This window comes from Pteropus vampyrus, unplaced genomic scaffold, assembly GCF_000151845.1.
Source record: "Pteropus vampyrus isolate Shadow unplaced genomic scaffold, Pvam_2.0 Scaffold2, whole genome shotgun sequence".
Classification (NCBI taxonomy): Eukaryota; Metazoa; Chordata; class Mammalia; order Chiroptera; family Pteropodidae; genus Pteropus; species Pteropus vampyrus.
In genome coordinates this window covers 35,546,088-35,555,756 of record NW_011888783.1, presented here as the reverse complement: position 1 = coordinate 35,555,756, position 9,669 = coordinate 35,546,088, and the positions used below count along the sequence as shown (strand labels likewise).

The window sequence follows — 9,669 nt, the reverse complement described above, 5'->3', positions numbered from 1 at the left end:
TTTTAAAAATTGTTTTAAACTAGGTGATATAAGTAAATATCTCGATTTCTGATTCTTTTTGAAAAAATGGGATGACCTGAGAACGGTGGACCTCCATGCTTCCAGGTTAACCTTGGCTGTGATGTGAGCATGTGCTCAGCAGGAAGCCATGGTTTCACCTGGCCAGCCTGATGTGGTTAGCCTGGCCCGGAAGGATATGTAGACATGTGTTTGACACATCAGGGATGATTTTAGGGACCAAATGTGAGTAAGAGAAACGATTGTATTATTTCAGTCCGTGTGTTTTATTGGTAAGAGAAACTGCCAGCTCTAAGAGGCCAGAGACCTTGTCTCATTTGTCTTGTTATATTCCATGTTTCATAAATGTTAATTGAATTGAAAGGAAACTCTACTTAGGAAGAGGAATCTGGCAGTGGCATGAAGATGCTTAAAGTAGAATATTGAATGTTTGAAAAAGGCTATAACCATAAGTCAGAGCTGAAAACACAGACTAAGATGGTGACAAGGAATAAAGAGGTGACCCTGAGAGACAATTTGAACGAAAATCTATTGGATTTAGAGACTAGAAAGAGGTAAAGGAGAAAAGGAAAAAGTGAGTTTGGAGCCTTCGGAGTAGCAGTACCATTAATACAGCTAGAAAGGTGGAACGTAAAAGTCACAGGGTACCCCCTGCTCCTCTAGTCCCAATCTTTTGATGTGAAAGGAATCTGAGGCTTAAATATGTTCACGATTTAGCTAATGCTAATAGCTATGCTCAGACTCTTTCTCTTATATTTTTAACCCCAGGGCTAAAACTATCAAGAATACAGTCTCTGTGAACCTGGAACTGACAGCGGAAGAATGGAAGAAGAAATATGAAAAAGAGAAAGAGAAAAACAAGACTTTGAAGAATGTTATCCAGCACCTGGAGATGGAGCTAAACCGATGGAGAAATGGTGAGGAAGAACGAGGCATAAGTGTGCGCTTTCTTTTTCCTACGACTGTCGGCATCCTGTGACACTTGGGAAATAGGGATGATGGCAGAGCTTGGTCTTGCCTTGTAACAACCTGTGCAAACAAGCACATTTTTTCTCATTCCCTAGCATAGCTCCCCACCCACGCCTTGTCTCTTGGCTGACATATATTCTTAGTGTGGGCAAGTGATTATTTGCAAAGTTGCCTTAATCTATTTTCAAGGAGATGCCCCTCTACCTCTTCCAGTAATTTGCTCTCTAGAAGCCATATTTGAGCTTTAGAGGGCAGTACCTGAGACTCTGTGGTTCAGATTGCTTTGATTCAATAGAGAAGGTCGTTCTCTCTTATGTGAGTTTTATAATTGATGTGGGGTTAAAAGTCACCTCTGATAAATATTTGCTTTTTTTTTTCTGACTCAGCTCATCTTCATGCTCTGCTTCTTCAGAGCCAGAAATACAGAAATAGAGGGCTCCTGAAGAAGCTCTGTACTAAAATGGAGTCTTAAAGGCTTGTTTCGTGACTAGCTTTTCTTCTTCCCCAAAACATTCTCCTTGGTTTGTTCTACTGGAAGAAAATATCTCGGAGAGCTGACATGCAGCGGGTGGGTGGGTTGTGGGTGAGGCGTTGAAGCGGGGTTGCCAGATCGAAGTGCAGGCTGATTCTTTCAGTGGTTTTAGCGTTGTGACGGAAGTCAGAGGTAGATGTTATTTATTTATTTATTTTCAGGCAGGTTGGTGTGTGCGTAGGGCAATAGTAGGTATTTGGAGGTGGTTCTTCGTATTTTTGCTGTTGCGTTCGGTATTTATTAAAGGTGCTGCAGCAGACCTCAGTTTGGGGTAAGTGTAGGAGCCTGGGGGCTGCCGTGTGGGATTGGGAGTTAGCCTGCCTGATTGTAACTTTAGAGTTAGCAGCAGATCATCTTGTGATTGTATGTTTGCCACTGCTTGTTGCTAGGAAGGGTGGGGTGTCAATGAGCTTCTGTTCAATTGAAAAGCAAACCAGGATTCAAGGGAGGTTCAAGAAATGACCTAGTAGCCTAAATAACATGATTCTTTTCTTTTTCGGGAGATTTTTCTAGCTGCATACGTGTTTTGAAAGCTGCTAGAATAATTGAATAATTCAGCACCTGGGGCTGGTGGATGGTTCCTTGCCATTTGGCAGGAGTAGGAGAGTGGGGAGGCAGGGAGCAGCCGTATGAAATTTTGTTCTATTTCCGAGATCTTCTTGGGTCAGTTCTCTGCTGGGCGACTGGAACATTCAGTAAAGCCTTTTGGTAAAGGGAGGGGATGCTGGCTTAGAAACACTGTGGAGTGAGCAAATAACCATGTTTTGTTCTATTTTCTCTTCCTTGCCAAGCTCTAATCTTGCAGTTTTCCACCCCTCAGTCGGGGCCGGCCCCTGCTTTGTTTGCCTGACTTGGCTCATGCCTCGCATCTCTTGGGTGCTCTCCCCCTGCTCTTGGACCCTGCCCTTGGCACCATTTTAACTGTTTCTCCTACCTCGTCCATCTTGCAGATCTACTGTTTTCTGTGCCCAAAAGGGTGAGATCCTACAGAAACTCTTAAGTTTCATAATTTGGGACACTAATGTATGAGTTCTGGCACATGATGAGTTTTCATAAATGTATGTTAAGTAAACATGTTTAAATACAGTGCTGGAGATTAAAGGGTGAGCAGTAGGACATGGTCTCTGCCCTCATGGGGCTTACTGTCTGATGGGGGAGGTCGACTCCAGTCAGAATCAGTAAACATGTGATGGTAGTCTATGCTGCATACCAAAAAGGGGATGTATAAGGTGCTAAAAGTTATTACGACAGGGGGCCTTGACCTTGATCTAAAAGTCAGTGAAGGTTTTCCTAATAAGCGGCACAGGGAATAAGATCTGAGAGAAACAAGCAGTAAGTTGGGAGAGATAGGAAGTTCAGGGTGGAAGTGGGGGTGGAGGTGGAGGCAGCTACGTTTACAAGGCTCCTGAGGGGCAGGGACAGGAAGGCCGGTGTGGAGAGCTAGGGTCGGGAGCACTGGCCTGAGATGGGCGGGACGGGTAGGAGGCCTTTCCCATGCAGGGCTATGCAGTCCTCGTTCAGGATTTTGGTCATTATGTGGAAGCAGTGAAAAGCCATTCAAGGAAATTAAGCTGCAGATCATATGATAAGATTTGCATTTTTGAAGATCTGTCAGTTGTGTTGGAGAATGGACTGGAGAGGGTGGGAGGAGGGCCAGAAATTAGTGTGGTCATCCAGGGATGATATTTCAGTAATTGAACAGAGAGACAGGGCATTGGAAAGAGATATGATTGGACCAGGAGGTATTTGGGAGGTGAAATCAGCACAGCTTGGTGAGGAGTTGGCCACAGGGAGCGTGAATGTCAATTTTCTGGCTTGCTGAGTTGGATGAAGGGCAGAACCATGCACTGAGGCAGAGAGCACTGGAGAAGAACCAGACTGGAGACAAAGGGGATGACGAGGTGCCTGCTTAACATCCAGGTGAAAATGTCAGATAGGAAGTTTAGCGTGAGGATCCGGAGCTGAGAGGACTTCCTGGACTAGGGGGAGAAATTCGAGTGGCATCCATCTTTAGGAAGTAACTGAAGGCACAGATAGGGGTGTGATCTCCTATGGACTATAGAGAGAATCAGGAAGAAGAGAAGAGGGAAGATAGTCTTGAGAGACATCAGCTTCCTGTAATCTCCGAGTGACTATGATAGGGGAAGTGCTCTCCTTTCCTCTCAAGCTGCATTTTAAACGTGATTTTTCTGGAAGCAAAAGTTCTTAAAAGTAGAGAAACGGACTAGTGATATAAATTTCAGGCAGGTGGAGATGTGGTGGAGTGGTCCCTTGACCAGCTGCGAGTGAACGTCTGTATCGAGGATTAACTGTACATCACACATGCAACAAAAACCCCAGGCTTTTTGTTATGTTCCGCGGCTGGGTGTTTAATCCTCAAGTAGCCCTTGTGGTTTTGACAGGTTAAAAGACTTGCCCAAGGTGATTTAGTTTCCTTGGTAAAACTGGGATCTGAACCTTGGGGGCTTGACTCCTAAGTTCATTCTCTTTCCATTGTCTGTGCAGCCCTCACATAGCCCTAGAGGTTTGTGTTTAGGCCAGTTAGATGAGTGTGAGAAGTACGACACCAGAAAAGAAGGGACGGAGAGCTCTTCACTGGTGTTGCCATGCATCAGTCCTAATTCCTCGTGGTCATGAAGGCATGGCTGGTTTGTGTCAGTTAGAGAGCTGGGGTTTTGAAAGGTGAAGTGCTTGCTGTTCACCAAGTGGCAGGATATTTCCAACTTTCTTTTGAAATTTGACACACACATTGGTTCTAAACTTGTAGGAGGCAGCCAGTAAGTTCACCTCAACTATTCCTGGGTACTGATATTTCCACATTATGGTCTGAGCAAGTTAAAGGAGCCTTGTCAGTTGTATGTTCTCCCCGCAGGAAAGAGATTTCTTCCCTTTCACTGTGTTTATAATTTAAAAGTTAGGCTGCTCTGCTGAATTCCAGTTACAGGGAAAAAGGTGTATGTGTGTGTGTATGTGTGCACACACGCTCACGTGCTTGTACTTTTTCCTATTTGCTATTATATAGAACGAGGTAGGAATATAAAGCAGTAGGAAAGGTAAAATAATATATCTCAATGGCAAATTGGGTCCAGGCAGATAATGTAAGTAAGTGAGGGGAGGTATGTCTGATACGGTTAGCAGTAATACACCTCAGGAGAGAGTATTCCCTGTCCAACGTCATTTAAAAGTTGTGAAATATTATGCTATTACATGGCTATAGGCTTCGCCCCTCCCCGCACCTATACCAGTTGTCAACCCCATAGCTTAATGAGCTACTTCGGCATGCAAGCCTGGCAGCTTTCTCCTCTGGGCAGGGTAGAACAGTGATTCTCAGAATATCGCCTGTGACTCATAATATATATACCACACCATGCTTTAATTCATTTTTGCTGTTGCCATTAAGGCAGGAAGGCTCAGGACATGCACATAGTGGCTTTTAAAGGGAGGCCACACCTTGTTTTTATAAAGGAGGCATGAGGAGTGCCACCCACTCTCTGGTTCCATTCCCCACTGTGCTAGTTAGGGTCCTTGGTTTGAAAGCCACAGGAATTAACCCTGCCCGGCTTAAACAGAAAGAGAAAGCTTTAGAAGGCTATGAGTAATTCGCAGAACCAAAAGAATAGCCGAGGAACCTGTCTCGACCAACTAAGCTGGGGCTGCTCCAGAGACAGAGGCAACAGGAACAAATCAACAGGGCTTATAAGGGGCCACGCCTGGTGTGAATCCCCTCTGAATGTTTGTCCTGTCGTTGCATTTTGTGTTTGAGGTCTAGAGGCTCAGGAGAGAAGAGAGACGCTGCGTTTGATGCTGTGCTTGGCTGGGGAAGGACAGGACAGGACGCTGTGATGTGTCGTCTGACCAAGAGTGCACACATTGGAGAGGGGATAATTCCTCACAAGGAAGTCGAGGTGCTATTATGAGAATGGGTGTTAAGTGGCTGAAAAACAACACATGTCCACTACATTCTACTAGTGACATCTTGTGGGCTGAACTCGAGTGACAGTCTTTCTTCAAATCTGGAGGTTCTGCTGGCAACTTTAGCCTCATGGAAATTTGTTCAGCTTACTTGTTTAAGGACAGATAGATAGAGTAGGTAGTTGTCAGAAATAAGATTTTTTTTTCCAGCTCTGTTGCTTCTCGATCACATATATCGAAAGGACTTGAACAGTCCTGTAAATGGGTATAGATTTAGGTAATTGGATTCAGAGTGAATTACGGCTCCCAGTTGACCGCTGCCCCATTCCCCCCAATCCATCATCGAGAAGAGTCTTGATGATAGGATGGGGAGAGAGGGTCGAAGGACCAAGGGCATGATGCCGAAGGGGGTGGGTGTGGGTCCATAGTTCCTTTCACTGCCAGGTCAGTCTTTTTGTAGGCCCTCTTCTCTGATATGTCTTTGAATTTTGCCCTTTGAAAATTGATAATATAGGGGCCCTAAAAATCCAGGTCTCAGGAATGCAAGGAAATGACATGAGAATATGGCGTATCTGCAGCGTTTCTTGAATAATTAAATATCATGTTAAATAACAGAGTAGATGTAGATTTACCCCATCTGCTGAAGTCATGCAAAAAAAATTATTTCATCGCAGACTAGGAAGGCATGGAAAAGTCAGCAGTCTCTAAAGCAGATTTGTTCTCCAAATTTAAAACCTGCCAGGCCAGCAGGCTTGGTTCCCTAACTAGCTAAATCTGTAACCTCGAGTCTGATCGCGGGCCTTATGAAGCTGTTCGGCCTCCGTGGTTGGAACACAGTTCGCTCTGGGCATTAAATATGTAGAAGGTGCTGGCCTCCCTCTCAGATTCATGATCACTACAGCAGGAGCTCAGGAGTTAGCATTTCATTTGAGAGATCCTATTTGTTAGGCTTCTTCCTTCTTTTGAGAGCACAGCCAAACACTAATAGAAGTCTTGACCATCAGGAGAATGGTGTGGCCTGTTCAGGTGGTTAGGAATGTGAAGAGGGTGCAGAGTCCTGGATGACGAGTTTATTAGAAAAATACTCTAGGAGGGATTAGAGAATGTCTTAAGCTTCTTACAATATTTTTAGGAACTAGGGTGAAAGATGCTATTTGCGTGCAACATAATCCCATAAAGGAATGATTGTTTTTTTTTTTTTCAAACCTCACATTCATATAATGACATCTTGTAGCCAGCTGCTCTTACCCATCTGGCAACTTAAAGATTTCCTTTCAGTTTCTTTGATATAGAAATTACCTACCATTAGGTCTGCCACTGAGCCTGTTTAATTGGTATTAAAAGAAAGCATGTCCTTTCCCACCAGATCTGCTGTGGTTTCTGGCGGAAGCTGTGAGTGACCAGCAAATCTCTGCCCTGGAGTTGCAGAGAGAATGCAATTACCTTTCTGTGTCCTCCAGAGGCTTTAGGTACTCAACTTATGAAAAGGATAACTAGCTCGTTGCTATTTCATGTGTGAAATTTTAATGAATTACTGGCAGTCTGCTGGTTTTCTTTTCTTTCTATCTTTTCTTTTTTTTTTTTTAATAACCAAAAAGCCTGTTTTGGAGTTTTTAACTGATAGCCCTAATGAGAGTTTTTGATTAGTCTGTCATTCTTGTTTATTGCAATTGATGGATTTCTACTTTTTTGTAGAAATGTTATTTCTGCCCTCTGGGGGTTTTCATTTTATAATTAAAATGCTCTGCAAACCTTGTAGGTGTGCTCAAAGTGAATGCTCCTGTGTACACACAAATCTTTTTAGTCCTTAAAGGTAATTACATCTGACAATAGGAAATGCCAGAATGCTTATTTAAAGAAGAGAAAGGTTTCTAGTTAGGGGGAGGGGAAGCTTTCATTTTAGAAAATCAGATGCTTTACAATATCATAGCTCTTTCCCTATATACAGCAGGTATGATGCCTGGGGGGATAAACTAAGAGAAATTTGCTTTTAATACAAAGAAGGAAAATAAAAATGAAAATAGATGCTAATCTTCATTTGGAGGTCTTTTCCCATTCTCCCATCACCAGATTTTAGGGCCTTATTTATCTCGGGTTTGTCTGCAGCTGTCTTCCCTGTTACAATCAGTTATTCCGTAATCACCTCATGGGGGCTTCTCTGGAGACTCGGTCTGCAGTGCAGGGAATATTCTCGATTAAAGTGGTGAGATTGCCATGGAGACAGATTGCCTAGTGTCAGGTCGTGCATAGTGTTGGGAATTTACAATCCCCAAACGTGTTTGTGAGTTGGACAGTGCAGTTACCAGGGACGCTTCTGGAAGTCATTTTCTCGGTCCTTTGAAGGGCAGTGGTGTTTGGGAAACCCGGCTCTTGGTTCCTCTCTTGGCAGGAGCCTTGCTCTCCCACAGATGCCTGCTGCTTTTGTTCCTGCGTGTTGCTGCTTTGTTCTTCTCGGCCTGAACGGCTGCTGCAAAAAATAATCCTGACTGCCTGACCTTTAGAATATAAACTGGGAAGAGCTCGTTGTTTAGATGTAGCTTTGTGGGGGACATGTTGGTGCTTTGATTCAGAGAATTCTTCAAGAGAAACCAGAAAGTCTGCAGTACGTTTCAAATAATTGTCTTAGTAATAGTAAAAATAAACCTGAAAGGGGCTCGTATAGCTATATTGTGTTTTATTTTCGGAAATGAGCTCTAAAGGCATTGTGACGACCCCAGAAACACTAATCTCAGAATAAGTAAAAATAATAATTTATCTGCAGAACCTGAAAAAGTTGACAGTTTGTCAGGGAGAGGGGAGGGTTTAAGAGGTGAACTGTCAACAATAATACCTTTTGTGTCTCTTACATATACTCTTTTAATTCATCTTTAGAACAATGCTGTGTTAGAGGCATTATTATTTCCTCTCCTTTATAAAAAAGCAAACAAAAAGGTTCAGCAGGATGTGGGCTTAACGATTAATTAGCTCTGTAAAAGGAGCAGTGTGGCTAAGCGTTCCGCCACGGCGCTGGAGATGTTTATGGGGACTGTGCTGGTCACTTTCTGACTGCCTCAGAGCAGCGTTGGTTAGCTTGTTGAACCTCCCTAATCTGGGACAACCCTGGTCCATGGTGATGCTGTCATTCCTCAGTGGAAGGAAGAAGGGCAGCTTTAGGAGGAGTCAAGGTTGTGACTTTGGTTAAAGCAGGTCACTCGCTGCTAGGTTATGGCATTTTATTTCTGGCTTCTGCCCCCTGGATGAATTGAAACATGCACTGGGCAGCTCCTTAGCTCGCAGGAGCCTCATGATATCACTGCCCCTCTGGCCATTTGGAACATAGATATGTTTCTTCTAGATGTTTTTGTCTTACCTCTGGACTTGGTATGAGTTGATCTGTAGATTATATGACCATATTCTAGCTGGTTTCTGATCTAGTACAGTTAAGAATTTCACCTTCATCGTGCTTAAGCTGGAAGATCAAATTTATACTGCACTGGATTTCCCTGTTTAAAAATTTCAGAAGCTTGAATACTGAAAAATTAGAGATACAGTCATGATCCAAGTAGGAAGACATTTACCAAAGTGTTGGTGGTGAATTTATCTGGAGAAGGAACAGAATTGGGAGGTAGGGATGAAGAAGGAATTTTGAATTTTAGTGTATACTTGATGATTCGAGAAAGGTATGTAGATTGGTAAACTAACAAGCAAACTATTTAATTTTAAAGCAAAAAAAAAAAAAAAAATTCTTAGGAACTAGAACATGGTACTGCTTTTATGGCTGGGGGATCTAGCAGGCTTGTAGAGAATATAGATCCTTTAACTGGGTGAAATCCAGTCAGCATACTAAGGATGCTAATGGATGTTTTAAACCAGGAATTGGAACTTAATGAAATATTGATTTGGTTCAGGTTCAGTTCAAAAGCTACTCTGATATTCTGGTTTTGTTTCAGGTCAGTAATTTTAGAAAAAGTTTTGGGTACGATATAGTCTAGTTGAGCTTTAGAGGAAAAAAGCATTGGCTCAGTTGGATATTTGCAAAGTAATAGTTTATTACAGGTTTTGCTTTAGGTTTCTACTTGAAATGGAACTGTGTTACAAAAGTGAAATCATTGGGTGTTACTTTTATTTGACATGGAGGCCATCATACTGTTTTGTGATGATCAAGTTCAATAATGGAATCTTAAGCAGCAAAGCTAACCCATCGCAGTGTTTTGTTTACATTAAGATAAGTATATACAGTATTCAGGTAGGTCCCTTGA

General features: G+C 42.8%; 1 protein-coding gene across 4 annotated transcripts in view; it reads left to right on the top strand.

The window, feature by feature from the left end:
* KIF5C (kinesin family member 5C) overlaps positions 1–9,669 on the top strand; it is a 146,700-nt gene that overhangs the window by 84,371 nt on the left and 52,660 nt on the right. The gene's annotated exons all lie outside the window — the stretch shown is intronic.